The following is a 15,922-nucleotide window of genomic DNA, read 5'->3' as shown; positions in this document are numbered from 1 at the left end:
CCACCACAAATACACTGAGGATTATTTGTAGGATCTAACAAATGCATGCCCTGAACCAAGAAGGGAAACAAAAAAAAAGCAAATCAGAGATGACGCTGGGCCAAAGGGTCTAACCATTTCCATGGGTTATGTCCAAATGCAGCACATTGGAACAAACATATAATAATTGTACGTCTGTGAGTTGCTTTTTTGCCAAAGCCACATAAAGGAATTATAAACATTTATTCTACCATTGGTAAAAGAGAGTAAAAACCAGGCCACATGTTAAACCAAGTTTGGCGACTTTTAGTTGCATTCTATCCTGGAGAACAATAGTGGCTAGAAACACTGGCAAAAACACCCTGGAGCAACTCTGTCTTGTTTATAAATTCTCAGTCCCTGCCTGTTTCAAAAGTGGAGGAGAAAAAGTGCTAAGTCAACCAACTTTTGCTAATTAGTTCTTTTTACTTGGTGACTGTAAATCAATGACAAGCAAACTTCTCATACCTTCACCCTGGCTGAGAAATTTTCTGCCACTCATCATCTATCACTCTGCCTGTAATGGCCTTGCTGAGCTCTGTCTAAATAGTATCCAGTGCTCCTGTTATACATATTCTCTCTTTTCTGCAGTCTACAAGAAAACATGCTGGTGGTAGCTGTTTGTAATAAGCTGAAAGCTTCACGAGACCAACTGTAATGCAAAGGTCATATTTTCTAAGCTTCATAGATTGCAATTTGTAAGGTTATAATGTCACATACTGTCAATAATTCAAAGTGGAGAATTACAACTGTTAACAGGTCATCGATTCTTCATTCTTCTCCTTCAACACTCATCCCCAGAGGGCTTTAATTTATTTCACTTAAGCTTGATTCCTTGAACTTTGAACTGAAGGTTTCATCTGTTTATGAGGAAAAAAAAACAACTGGCTGACACAATGCAAGCAATTCCTTAAGTTTCAAGGGATCTGAACCAATAAAAAGATCACAATTTAGATAGGAATGACTCAGAAAGTCTATTTTCCAAGAGTGTAGTGTTCTAGAAAATGTGTTTAGGTTGTCAGTATGCGAGAGGCTTAACACTTACCCCTCCCTCCAGATAAATAAATAAATAAAACAGGAAGGAAATGTTGCTGAAAACACTGAATACTGAAAGCTGAAGGAGTTTCAATCTGTTTGCAAGAATGCATTTGCGGTAGTTGTGTGCCACCAGGAGTCTGTCCAAATGCTTTCTTTGGGAGAGTAATTAAATCTGAATTCCAGTGCAATTGTGAGTGCGGAGCTTGTTGCACCTGGCTCTTTTTTGAGGTTAAAAACTTTTTTGAGTGCCTGATGAGAGCTATGGATGCGACATACACCTCTTCTAATAAACACCAACTACAAACAAAATGCTGGGAAAACCTTCTGAAGTTCATTTATTTAACTCTAGGTAAAGAACTTCAATTATAGAGATGCAGATGATCTTTCTCACACAACCAACATTCTTTCAAAGTAGAGCACAGAGGTAGATGATGTAATCACTTCCCTTGGGTACTTATATTCTCAGAGGACTCAAAAGAATAACTGCATTTTTCATCTTTAAGAATTTTCTTTCTCATCTCCAACAATAGCCTGAGGCATACTAAAAAATGGCCACGCTCAGGAAAATAACCAATATCCAAAAGAAGAAAGCAGAACAAGACTCCTCATCACATTGCCAAGGAGAATGTAACAGACTCTTTTGTTGTTTATTCTTCCTGTCCCTCTTTCCTGTGAATGCCCTCCCGACTACTCGATGCTTCTGGTGTCTATTAGGTTTTGAAGTTTTCATGGATCTCCTATGAGAAACCCACGAAATGGTTTAAGGACAAAACATCCAATGTGGGTTCCTGAGTTTCTGACTTCAAGACCCATTGAAACGTATTGACTTTCATTGTTTTTGTGGAGTTCCAAGTTCCAGGTCACCAAGAATCAGGCATCAATACATTAGCCAAGGCACAGTAATTATTTCTGTTAAGGATTTAGGTACCTAGGAGTTCTCAGGTGTAATTTTAAAAATTGGAACATAGTCTTCAATGAGATTGTGTAGAAAAGGTTGAATTAGATCCTTTAACCACAAGAAAGGCCATTACTGGAACCTAGTCGAAGAAAATACAATCTTTAGACTCAACCAAGGACTTGATGCCTATGATTTTCACTGTGCCGACTTGTAAGGATAATATTAATTTGTATGTGTGTATATATACACATAGCTAAGTAAATATTGACATAGAGAAATTGCTAACAAAATTGTCCTTCTGCCTTCCATGGTAAGGATCATACTTTTTCAACATACTGTATATTCATTAGCCAAGACAGCTTAGCTTGAGATTTCACAGTATGTTAGTCCGTGAAATGCAGAAATGTAAACAGAGAACTGTGCCCAGTTTCAAGGATGACAAGCTGATTTAGATTTTAAGGGGGAGTAGGGGGTACACGTCTTTCATCAAACTATTACCATTTCCAGAAATGTATTTGAACTCAACATTTAAGAACAATATCTTTTCAAGGCATTCAACTGTTAAGACAAACTCTCTGTTACCTTTACTTTCTTATGGATTATGGATTTGCCCTCAGTTCCTTAAAGGGATCAGTATCACAGGCAAAAGATACAGCCAGGATAATTAAATATTCTAGAAACAACAAAGTTTTGGCTTGCTGATTGCAGTTTACTAAAACTGCATTCCAAAATTATCAGAATATTATCAGTTTAAAATTCACCCATTAATATGTTGTTCCCCTAGTGTTAATTTCTAAGAATAGGAAAATAACCAAATAAAGAACATTTGATTAGTCCTGAAGGCAGCCTATTGAGAGCTTTTTGATACCAGAGATCTTATTATATTCACATTATATCACAAGTGCCTAGTTTCCTGGAACAGAGATTTAATAACTGTTGATCAAACGAGTGAAATACCAAAGGTGCAAAAAAAAAAAAAAAAAAGACATGCAAATCAGTGATTTTTAAATATTTATTTTGGTATCAATATACAGTTTATATCCTCATTATCTCAGAGGAGGTTATATATATATTTCTCTATATAAATAAATATACATAAATATTTCTATTCTTAGAAATTAACACTAGGGGAGCAACATATTAATGGGTGAATTTTAAACTGATAATATTCTGATATATATATAGTTGATTGTATTATTTAGAGTTACACTCTAGTATTATTTTCTTATATACTGTACCTCATAGTAGACAACCTAATGTGTAGAATTCTAAAATCAAAGGAAATGGTTCTTCTCTTTCCATAGGCCAATGAGGACCCTATCAGCATTGCTTTTATTCTGTGATACAATCATTGAAGAGTCAGCTATCTAAGTAAGAAGTGCTTCCTATTTCCCAAGGAGCTATTTGTCTTTGCTTCACTACTAGAGGTCCCGTAAGCAACACTGCCCATGGTCTCTGAAACCAGATTTTGCCCCTATTCATAACCATTCTAGGAATAGTGTTCCCTGGTAAAGATTTAAGTTCATACGTACGTTGCCATCTCTGCGTCTGATTTTACTACAAAACACTAAATTGAAGAACTTAACACAGAACAGCAGCAACAGCAAAACTGAAGCCTAAATCACCTAAACCATAGCAATTGCAGGCAATTTTCTAGCAGGAGGACCAAAGACTATAATTCTTGTTACCTTTAAGTTGTCTAGGGCCTTAATGGCAGCTTGTAAAGGTCATATCTAACTTGGTATTCATAAGTAGGGTGATAATTAATAAGAAAGCTGGTGAAATATTTTAAAGAAAAGCCAGTTATTAAAAATTGTAAATGCAGGAACTAATGGCTTTTATCAATTCCTGGGTTAATGGAAATTAACAATACACATTATGTATCACAGGACTTGGACCACATATTTTAAAAGGTTGACATATTTTAGTCAATTATAAAAGGGAACTATAAAGACAAGGACATACTACTGAAGTTTATCTCAATAATCAGAAAGTCAGATTCTAGGAACATAGCATGGCATCTTACAGGTAAGACTGATTAATTTGTATTTTTTTACATATTTCTCCCAGGGACACAAGCTTATTCACTAACTCACATGTAAATTGCCCAACAGATGTCAAAAGCATTTCTGATACCTTTGCAAGACTTTAGATAGAGCTAAACTTAATTTCTCAGAAATTAAATAGTGATTACCATTCTTAATTGTAAAAGTTACTATTATCACCATCATTCATGTAGTAGTAAAGGGCATGAAATTAAATTTTCTCTTTATAGACACACATTTATATATTTATTTCACAGCTGATTTCAATCTTGAAACCTCATGGACACAGGAATATGATGAAACATTAGTAAACATGAACCACCTTCTTATTAAGTTGTTGAAAAATATAGGGCAAGCAGGCCGGGTGCCATGACTCACACCTGTAATCCCAGCACTTTGGGAGGCCAAGATGGCCAGATCACCTGAGGTCAGAAGTTCGAGACCAGCCTGATCAACATGGTGAAACCCCGTCTCTACTAAAATTACAAAATTAACTGGACATGGTGGTGCACACCTATAATCCCAACTACTCAGGAGGCTGATGCAGGAGAATCGCTCAAACCTGGAAGGTGGGGGTTGCAGTGAGCCAAGATCATGTCATTGCACTCCAGCCGGGGCAACAAGACTGAAACTCCATCTCAATAAATAAATAAATAAATAAATAGGGAGAGCAAATCATGTAGTCATAGTTCTATGAGTGTCATGCATGTCCTCCAATGACTTGTGAGTGGAAACATTACATAAAATATGTTATAAATCAAGTTGAAGATATCAGAGGCCTTTGATTTGAAATTGCGAAGTGTATTTTTTCTCTTATAAAACATATCCTTATGTCTTATGCTACATAGAAAATGCAGAATTATGCTAAAAAGCACTCTAAATGCCTTGAAGAATGGAAAGAGGAAAGGAAATGAATGTCTACAGTGTCACCTATGTTCAAGATAACACGTGAAGTCTGTTCATGTATTATTATTTCACTTAAGCTTTTTTTTTTTTGGAAGGGAGTCTCACCCTGTCACCAGGCTGGAGTGCAGTGGCACGATCTCAGCTCACTGCAGCCTCTTACTCCCAAGTTCAAGTGATTTTCCTGCCTCAGCTTCCTGAGTAGCTGGGATTACAGGCATGCACCACCACACCCAGCTAATTTTTGTATTTTTAGAGACAGGGTTTCACCATGTTGGCCAGGATGGTCTCCATCTCCTGAAATTGTGATCCTCCTGCCTTGGTCTCCCAAAGTGCTGGGACTACAGGCGTGAGCCACCACGCCTGGACTCATTTAAGCTTTCACAACAACCCTATGGTTATTGGCAATCTTACAGATGATGAACATGTGACACAGAGTGCCCCTTTCCCCAAGGGTTCAGTCATTAAGCATAAGACACAGGACCCAATCCTTGGTCTATCTCTTCATAAATCTAGTAAGCTCCTTCCATATGTTTGTGTTCTAGTGGTGATCATGATGTAACAATTTAAAGAATCAACCTCATATTAGGTAACAGTCATGTCTAAAATGAATTTTGAAACAATACTGTGTTTTAGCAGTTAGATTATGATATGGCTAAATGTGGGTTCCTTTACATCTATCTTAAATGCGTAAATTTTTTAAAAACAAATTTGGAACTTTTAACATATACATGATATATACATACATATGGCATGTATATTCATACATGTATAACCTATATATACACATACATATGCACAGCAGATATATATACAAACACACATGTAAAAAATACATGCTAAAAATCTCCAAATTTGTTTTAAAAAACTTACATATTTAAGAAGCTCAACAAACCCAAAGTAGGCTAGATATAAAGGAAACAATACTTAGCCATATCATAATCAAACTGCTAAAAAAAGTATTCATTATTTCCATAATTTATTTTAGAGAAGACCATTACTTAATATGAAGTTGATTCTTAAGAATATATATACAACCGTGTGTGTGTGTGTGTGTGTATGTGTGTGTGTAACTTTTTTATACCCCATCTCTCTTTCCTCTCTGGTACTCTACGTACACAGATTGTAAATTGCTTGATATTTTCTCACAGGTACTAAGGCTCTGGTTGTTTATTTTTTGAGACTTATTCTTTCTCTTTGTTCCTCAGATTGGATAATTTCTATTCGTCTATCTTCAAGTTTAATGACCTTTCCTTACACAGTCTCCACTCTGCAAATTCAATACATCTTTTCATTTTTGATAGTATGTTTTCACTTCTGGAATTTTTATTTTGCTTTTTTCATGATAGTTGCCACTTCTCTTCTGTGACCCCCATCTGTTCTCTCAATCTTTTTCTTTAAGCCCTTAAACATATTTGCAATAGTTGCTTTAAGTCTTTGTTGTTAGCTCTAACAACTGGGATATCTTCAGGTTGGTTTCTCTTGGCTGCTTTTTTCCTTGACAATGGGTAACATTTTCCACTTTCTCTGTATGACTAGTAATTTCTGATTGTTCATCGAACCTTATGGTTGATGTTGCAGGAACTGGATCTTCTTCTGAAGAATTTTTTCACTCCTAATAGGCTTTTAAAAAATTACTGACTGATAAACTGGAACATGTAGAGGCTTAGCTTTACATTTTCTTTGGATGAGACTCTTTGGATTTTCACTTAGGCTTCTGGAAAATTCCTTTATTCTGGTACATAGTCTTTATTTGTAAGGTGTGTTTTCATGAAAGGCTCAGCTACTTACTAAGCTCCTCGAAGATGGCAGAATTCAAACTCCAAAGTCTGTTTTCCCTGCAGAGACCAGAAACTGAAATCCTTTCTCAGTTCTTTCAGTCTTAACAGCAGTTTCTATCTGCTCCTTAGAATTCAGGAATCAGCAAGTATTTGACACAGATTTTGGGACTCTAACTTCCGTGACTTCTTCATTCTTGGGACTTCTTCACAATCGCTAGCTACTCTGGAAGCCCCAAGTTCTACCCAAGGACACCTTGTGTTCAGCAGCTCTCTTCTTGGCACATAGCCACCCAATGCCTTATGGACTGGGCGGTGTCCTCAGGGAATAAACTGTATAAACATAGCCCCCGCCTACTGAGGTTGTCCTCTTTCATGGGTTAAAACCCATTCACAGTTTCTGTCTGTTGTTGATCCCTCTCCAGTGCCCTCAAACATGTTTTTTTCTTCTTCCTCAGAATTTATAATTATTATCTGCAGAAAACCTAGTAATAAGCTGTTCCACCATCACTCTGGGGCTCCTTCTTAAAATAACAACCCCGTCTTTTTCAAGTGCTACTTTCTTAACCCTATTTTAAATAAGATAATAATTATTATTATATTACAAAATCACTTGTTCACTTATGTTCTATGAAGATTTTTATTTTCTTTTCTGAATTTATCCAAGGTGAATTCCCTCATGGCCAACTTTAACAAAAAGTGATAAAAACAGAAATATACTGATCCTGTTATAGTAAAGGCCATTTCACCAGACTCATCTTCCTCTCTCTCACTATATTACAGAAGAATATGGGAAGCTATCAATCTGCCATTTCTTTCCATGCCCTGTGACTTTTCTGTATTGTCTCCAAATTAAGTCATCAACAGAAGTAGCGGGAAAGGCAGACATTGATCTCTAGCTCACCTGCCAACTTTGGACAGCACCTTTATTTTATAAATTAAGAGTCATACCATACTTACTTTCACCCAGGGAACAAAGGAATCTAGCCACTTACTTCCAAGTTCTAAAATGGTGGTGGCTTTAAAATTGTTATTTTTTCCAGATGTGTAACCAGAGCAAGGACAGCATTCATATCTCAGCTGATAAGAAGGCTGGTAGATGAAAAATATATTATCTCTGACTATCACTGGCTAAGGTAAGACTGCTTAACATTAGTTGGAATTAGAGGGTTGAGAATTACACCAGTCTGTCAGTTGGACGTCTTAGCATCTGAAAAAATCTGCTTCCTTCTGGAGAGAATCCCTTATCTAGGAAGCTACTGGGTCAAAAAGTGAGTAAATAATCTTACTTTTCTTTTTTTTTGTTTTAGAATTCTGCAAGAAGGTCACCTTTTAAGGCTAATGTGGGACAGCTCCTAGAAATCTTTTGACTGCCTTTCCAGAATTATACACTCATAGGATGCCTGGGAATTGGTAGACTAGGAAAAATGCATTAATATTTAACATTCATATAGCACTATAAATGGTTGTAATGCTCTACAATAAATAAAAAATCAGGTCTCAAAATGTGCCTTTTTAACACAATTGTAACACTGAAATATCTTCAGAATTTGTAATAACCTCCCAGGAGAAAAAGCCAGAAGTCCCATCACTTAAAACTACAGTATACTAAGCAAAGTGGTGGAGAATATTCTATAAAGTAGAATCTCATACTGATGAGATAAGGATCAAACGTCCCTAGGAGGGGCTTTTTTCCTCTAATGTAAATGGTGTTAGAATACTGTGCTGGGCACGGTGGCTCACGCCTGTAATCCCAGAACTTTGGGAGGCTGAGGCAGGTGGATCACAAGGTCAGGAGTTTGAGACCAGCTTGACCAACACAGTGAAACCCTGCCTCTGCTAAAATACAAAAAAAAAAAAAAAAATTTCAACTGGTTGTGGTGGCAGGCACCTGTAATCTCAGCTACTCAGGAGGCTGAGGCAGAAGAATCGCTTGAACCTGGGAGGCAGAGGATGCAGTGAGCTGAGATTGTGCCACTGCACTCCAGCCTGGACATCAGTGCAAGACTCCATCTGGGGAAAGAAAAAAAAAAGAATACTGCAAGTGCCTTCCCTAAAATTTCCTTAGAGGCTATCTATATCCCTTGGCAGTACCCTGATTCTGCCAAGTCCACTAACAGCAGTAACCTTGATGTATGGTAACTTAACTCTCACTCCGTTTCTCTACTACCCGTCTTCAAGCATGATCTGTTCCTTGTTTCCATTCAGCAGGGCACTTTTGACATTTTAAGGCCCACTCACAATGTAATTTTCCCAGGAGTTTTTCTACTTTCTAATCCTCATCCTCTCCCCCTTCTTGCATAGGGCTTTCTGGTTGTAGCAAGAGGCACTGTGCCCCTTCGTTTATATAACCATTCCAAAGCAAAACTTCTCTTTATACACCCATGTTTTCTTTTCTTTTCTTTTCTTTTTTTCCTTGAAACGGAGTCTCGTTCTGTTGCCCAGGCTGGAGTGCAGTGGCACCATCTCGGCTCACTGCAAGCTCTGCCTCCTGGGTTCACGTCATTCTCCTGCCTCAGCCTCCCAAGTGGCTGGGACTACAGGGGCCCACCACCATGCCCGGCTAATTTTTCGTATTTTTAGTAGAGACAGGGTTTCACCATGTTGGCCAGGCTGGTCTCGAACTCCTGACCTCAAGTGATCTGCCTGTCTCAGCCTCCCAAAGTGCTGGGATTACAGGTGTGAGCCACCACACCCAGCCAAGTTTTTCTTTCTTCAGAACGAATGCTGCTCCTTTTGTCATGATGTATGATAGTACAAATTACAAGGGCAAATGGGGACCAAACATTAGTAATTAAGAATGACAGGACTTAAGGAGATCAGAGAAAATGTAGACCTTCATCTGCTATTTTCCATTTCTACCTGCATCTCATTTATTTAGTTAATGCATATGGTCTACTTCTGAAAAATTGTGAGTACACTGTTAAATAGACAAAAATCACCAATTAAAATAAAATCTCATTAAAAGAGGTTGTAACTTAAGAAAATGTATAAACACTTCTTTTGAGGCACAGTATCCTTTTGCAAAATGAATAATGACTTAAAATTTGTGCTTTTCACAGTTAGGATAGTGGCTAAAATAATCTTGCTTAAAGGGACCCTCATGCCTAGCCATTGGTTACTGGAGCTCAGTTCTTCTACACCATGTTGAAAAGAAAGTTGCCACTTTTTCGGCTGTTCAGTATTCCATGAGACTAACTTATCTGACTTAGGCTTATGTTCACCCATTTGTCAAATACCAGGTACAGCATAGAACTTTATGTTCCATTGCCTTTGACTTACATTTTATATTTGACATGGAAGGCCCTCGGGATACATACAGGAGAGCTTCCCATCCACACCAATGCCTATTCAGCACGTGTTCTAGCAGCCAGAGTGTTATTTCAGCTTTCATGTTTTCTCGTTGCAGAAGTCAAATGGCTCAATAATTCTCCCCACAGTGACATGTTTCACAAGCTGGACAGGAAGATGATACCCACATCCTGGCCTTTCTATTCCTCAAATAAATGAAACTAAAACATACAACAATGAGAACACGTCTAGTTGGATTTAACTCATGAGCTGGGCTGAGATGTTTGAAAGTGCACAGATCGTAATTATAGTGGGCAATTCTTACTTGAAAATTGATTTTCTCTGAACAGATCTTCTCCATGTGAGTCCTCTACTTGTGCCTGTCAGTTTCACTGACAAAAGTAGTTATGCCTTTTGAAACAGAGTCAACAGAATCAAGAATAGGTAAATCCATGATCTTTGGCTTTGAATATCACTGATAATTATCTATTTTTGATTAAAAAAGTATTACTCCTGGAGCAGAGTTGGATTTTAACTCCCAGGTACATTACAAAAATCACTAGAAGGGGGAAAGGGAAAAGAATAGGGAGAAAGAGAGTAAAAAGACAGGGAAAGAGGAGAGACAAGAAGAGGGAGGACAAAGTTGAAGTTGTATAAAGTCATTTTTGCATTTTTCTTTTGTAGCTTCATTTTAAAACTGTAAACGTCTCATTAATTTCTACATTTAGAATCTGATTCTCAGAGTAAAAGTAAATTACTCTTTTGGGTCTTTTTTTATCTCCACTTCCACCTGTGACAGATCTGAAAAAGATGAAATGTTTCATGCAATTAAACTTTGCATGTTATCATGTGAATCACTGTGAATATTGCTTCAAAATCTTAGCAGTGAAGAGAGATGTAGAAAATAAACAGGTGAAGACTGAGCAATCAACACAGGATCACAGTGGACAAGCTGTTGGATACTTGTTTGTATTTACTTCTCGGTACACATCACTCTCAAGCAGTGTTCGGCATGAGCTTAAAAGCACAAAGGAGCCCCTGACTTCTGTATATTCATCCCAATAGTTGCAGTGCTCAGACTTCCTCTCCTAGTCATGATAATGAGGAATTGGAGTGGTTTTCTGGATAAGCTCAAGCCAGGAAAATAGAGGCTGATTTTGGACTTAAAAGCAATAGATCATGATAGAGTAAAAAAATACCATACATTTACTAAAATTTTTCCCAAGATGGAAAACCTATAGGTAGTTCCTAATGATCTGTATTGCAGACTATTGCAGACCTCCCTTCTCTAGTCAACTCTAAAATCCAGCTAATTCCTTTTCTTTTCTTTTAGGAGATGGAGTCTTGCTCTGTTGCCTAACATACTGGAGTGCATTGGCACAATCACAGCTCACTGCAGCCTTGAACTTCTGGGTGCCAGTGTTCCTCCCACCTAAACCTCCCTAGTAGCTGAGACTATAGGTGTACACCATCACACCTGGCTAATTTTAAAATATATATATATATTGTAGAGATGGGATCTTGCTATGATGCCCAGGTTGGTCTGGAACTCTTGACTTCAAGCAATCCTCCATCTCAGCTTCTCAAAGTGCTGGCATTACAGGTATGCACCACGGCACCGGGCCTAGCCAATTTCTTTTCTTTTCTTTTTCTTTTTTTTTTTGAGACAGAGTCTCGCTGTGTTGCCAGGCTAAAGCACAGTGGTGTGATCTAGGCTCACCGCAACTTCCGCCTCCCTGGTTCAAGCAATTCTCCTGCCTCAGCCTCCCGAGTAGCTGGGATTACAGGCATAAGCCACCACGTCCAGCTAACTTTTGTATTTTTAGTAGAGACGGGGTTTCACCATGTTGGCCAGGATGGTCTCGATCTCCTGACCTCGTGATCTGCCTGCTTCAGCCTCCCAAAGTGCTGGGATTACAGGCATGAGTCACTGCGCCCGGCTGGGCCTAGCTAATTTCTTACAGGGCTTTCATGTCAGGTTTAGATACTGTATCTTGAGCCAACATTCTAAGCACCTCTTTAGATGCCCAAGTAGGGCTGGAAACCCTACCCATACATGTCTTTTCAGGAAACCTTTGTGCATGGGCTCTGACAGTAGACTCCTCACTTGCTTCAGTTTGTGACATCAGCTTTACACAAAGCTGCACTGGTGGTTTTTATTACATCTCAGTGCAAACTATCCTCACACTTGAATACTACTCTCAAAGCAGCCGTTACTTTTTTCGGTCCCGTTTTACAGGTGAGAAAATTGAGGCGCACAGAGATAAATGACTTAACTCTCAAGGACACAAAAGAAATGATAGAGGCTAACCTCTGAATTAGAATTTTTGACTTCTAGAAGAGTATGCAGGAATTTCTTTTTAAAAAGATATTTTCTTAAAGTTAAAAACTGGGCCGGGTGTGTTGGCTCATGCCTGTAATCCCAGCACTTTGGGAGTCTGAGGCAGGTGGATCACGAGGTCAGGAGATCGACACCATCCTGGCTAACATGGTGAAACCCCGTCTGTACTAAAAATACAAAAAAAAAAATTAGCTGGGCATGGTGGCAGGTGCCTGTAGTCCCAGCTACTCGGAAGGCTGAGGCAGGAGAATGGCATGAACCCGCGAGACGGAGCTTGCAGCGAGCCGAGATTGCACCACTGCACTCCAGCCTGGGCGACAGAGTGAGACTCCGTCTCAAAAAAAAAAAAAAAAAAAAAAAAAGCTAAAACCTGGATAGTACTTTATTCATTCTGTAACAAGTATTAGCTCAAATCTGACACAGTATCATGACCCAATGTTCACAGCTGAAACTGTTAACACTTTGTTTGAATGTACATACAAGGAAAAAAAAATATTCCTTTAAAAGTTGGAAAGCAACTAAGTAAATTTTATTTTTCCAAGGTTGTAACACAAAGAAGGGAAATTTTCATATATAGAAGGGAAAATAAGGCCAGGTGCGGTAGTTCACGCCTGTAATCCCAACACTTTGGGAGGCTGAGGTGGGGGGATTGATTGAATTCAGGAGTTTGAGATCAGCCTGGACAACATGGTGAAACTCCATCTCTACCAAAAGTGGCAAAAATTAGCCAGGCAATGTGGCACATGCCTGTAGCCCCAGTTACGTGGGAGGATCACTTGAGCCTGGGAGGTGGAGACTGCAGCGAGCCAAGATTGTGCCACTGCACTCCAGCCTGGGTGACAGAGCAGGACCTCATCTCAAAAAAATAAAAGAAAGAGAAAATGAGAAGCAAATTTGTAATTCATAGTCTTAGTGAAAACAATAAACCCACTTTGCTATGAATACAAGCCCATTAAAACTAATTAGATCTAGTCCCAAGGACTTTCAGGAAACCTGCATGATACTGAAATTCTCCTACCTACAAAATTGATTTTTGGGGGGTCAGCTCTTTATGTAAAATGACTACAGCATGACAAAAATCTGTCTGGAATATGCTGAATGTCTTAAAAATTAGGAGTCAAAGAAAGTAATATAATCAGGTATCTGTTTCTCTACCAGTATATGTTACTATTTAGTATGTAATTCAGTGCTAAGTAATCCGGGAATTAAAAAAATAGGATTATACCATAGAAGTTTCAAATAAGGATGGCATAGATACAGTTATAGCAATTGACCCATATTTCAGCCAACAGACAGTTTGGAAAAGGACTCTGAAACCATTTTTTTTCTTGAAAATGCTACCAATGTAAATGGCAATTTTGATTTTAGCAGCTGATTAAAACTATTTCAGACAGAAGTATATGCCACTGAGCTGTTTTTGCCCTGAAGTAAAAGTAATGGTTCAGATTCAATTTACATTTTGCTGGCAAACGTGCCATTTAGCATTACTTGAAAGTGAAAAAACTGGTGAAAGTTTAACAACTCAGGATATAACATTCTGAAACGGTGCTGAATATTTTTGAAGAGAAGGAGAAGATGAAGAGGCAATAATTCATTGAGAGCAAACTGGCTTAAGAGTTGACATTTCCTAGAGGCAGGCACCAAAATGTATTTTGCCCTTGCTGTCCACCCTTTCTGCACAGAAAGCAAAGTGAATCTATCCGTTTCTCTCATAAAAGTTAAATGGAAACCTTCTCAATAGAATGACTATTAGCAATAACTGGAAGGAGGAAAATAAAACACATATAGGAGAGTGGACATTAGCAGTTAAAAAGTAAGAATAGCCGTCTGGGTGTGGTGGCTCATGCCTGTAATCCCAGCACTTTGGGAGGCCGAGGTGGGCGGATCACAAGGTCAGGAGATCGACATCATCCTGGCCAACATGGTGAAACCCCGTCTCTACTAAAAAAAAACACAAAAAATTAGCTGTGAGTGGTGGCGGGTGCCTGTAGTCCCAGCTACTGGGGAGGCTGAGGCAAGAGAATGGCGTGAACCCGGAAGGTGGAGCTTGCAGTGAGCGGAGATGGCGCCACTGCACTCCAGCCTGGGCGACAGAGCGAGACTCCATCTCAAAAAAAAAAAAAAAAAAAAAAAAAAAAGTAAGAACAGGGTAACAGAGAATAGAAGAACAGCCTTAGAAATGAGTTTGAATAAAAAGGTACTGCATCTGTCTGTATGGGCAGGAAAACCAACGGGATTTGTTCAGCAGGTTGTATTGCTTTGTTTTTTTCTGCTATGCTCTGGCATGGATTATCAAAGTGAAGCTACCACCAGGTTATCCTACAAGTTGGGAAGGTATGGGGAAAAAAAAAAGTCCGCTATGGGTGTGGAATTTCGCCTTCACTTCACTGGATGAGATATATGTTCACAAAAAGTATCTGAAGTGTTGCTTTTCTAATGCATCAAATTGCTCTTTTCTTCCTTCCTAAGTTAGGGCTACATAGGAAGTTGAGCACTGACATTGCTCAGAAAATATCAGTCATGGTAGAAACAGTAAGCAATTGCAGCAGCAGTGGTAGTGACAGTAACAGCAACAATAATACAATACTAAGCGATAATTTTCAAAAAAAGGCAAAATCATGGTTTTCATACATGCATAAAAAGGATATGGGTTGAAGATTTTACTCTACTTATAACAAGGGAACCTGGCAAGTGTTGTGACCAGTCAAAGGAGAAGTTCAAAAAGCACCACTTTTTACAGATTAAAATAATGTAGAAATGAGGCCAGGTACGGTGGCTCATGCCTGTAATCCCAGCACTTTGGGAGGCCGAAGCGGGTAGATCATGACCACTCTGTGATTGTGTTCAAGTTTAAGACCAGCATGGCCAAGATGGTGAAACCCTGTCTCTACTAAAAATACAAAAATTAGTCAGACGTGGTGGCCTGTAATCCCAACTACTAGAAAGGCTAAGGCAGAGAACTGCTTGAACCAGGCAGGCTGCAGTGAGCCAAGACTGAGCCACTACACTCCAGCCTGGGCGACAGAGCAAAACACTGTATCAAAAAAAAAAAAAAAAAAAAAAAACCAGAAGGTAGAAATGAATGCACAAATGCTGGCAAAACTACTTGGGGTCGGGGGAGTCAACTGAGCCTCTATACAACGGAACAGAATTTGCTTGTCTATAGCTAAAAATTTTGCACTTCTATCATTCATCTACAATTTAAATAATTATAAAACAGCTTTCATAGAATCAGATAACTACCGGAAGGGTATACTAAAGACAAAATGCATATTTTTCTGCCAAAGCACATTTTTCTCCCTATACCAGTGAACTATTTGAGCTCAACCTTGGCCCCTAGGATCCTTAGAAATCAGTTACAACCCCACATGAAAGTCACATGCACAAGTTCTCTCAGACATTATCCTGACCACCACTTGCCTTTTGCTGTACCAAAAAAAATCAGAAGCATATTGTTTTTAGCCCTACAATTTTCCCATTTGCAAATGAGGCGTCCCAATGATACCACAGCAGGCAAGAAAAGTGCTGATCATTCTGGATGATATGACCAGAGTGTGTCGCCTGCATAGTGTGATTAGTGCTGGTACTCTTTGGGAGGATGAGAAAGCCC

The 15,922-nt window shown here is 38.7% G+C and overlaps 1 protein-coding gene across 3 annotated transcripts in view; it reads right to left on the bottom strand.

The window, feature by feature from the left end:
• Window positions 1-15,922, bottom strand: part of SORCS1 (sortilin related VPS10 domain containing receptor 1) — a 596,232-nt gene that overhangs the window by 410,487 nt on the left and 169,823 nt on the right. The window lies entirely within an intron of this gene.

The sequence above is a fragment of the Rhinopithecus roxellana genome, chromosome 11 (assembly GCF_007565055.1).
Source record: "Rhinopithecus roxellana isolate Shanxi Qingling chromosome 11, ASM756505v1, whole genome shotgun sequence".
NCBI classification, from domain to species: domain Eukaryota; kingdom Metazoa; phylum Chordata; class Mammalia; order Primates; family Cercopithecidae; genus Rhinopithecus; species Rhinopithecus roxellana.
This window is presented reverse-complemented; position numbering and strand designations above follow the sequence as displayed.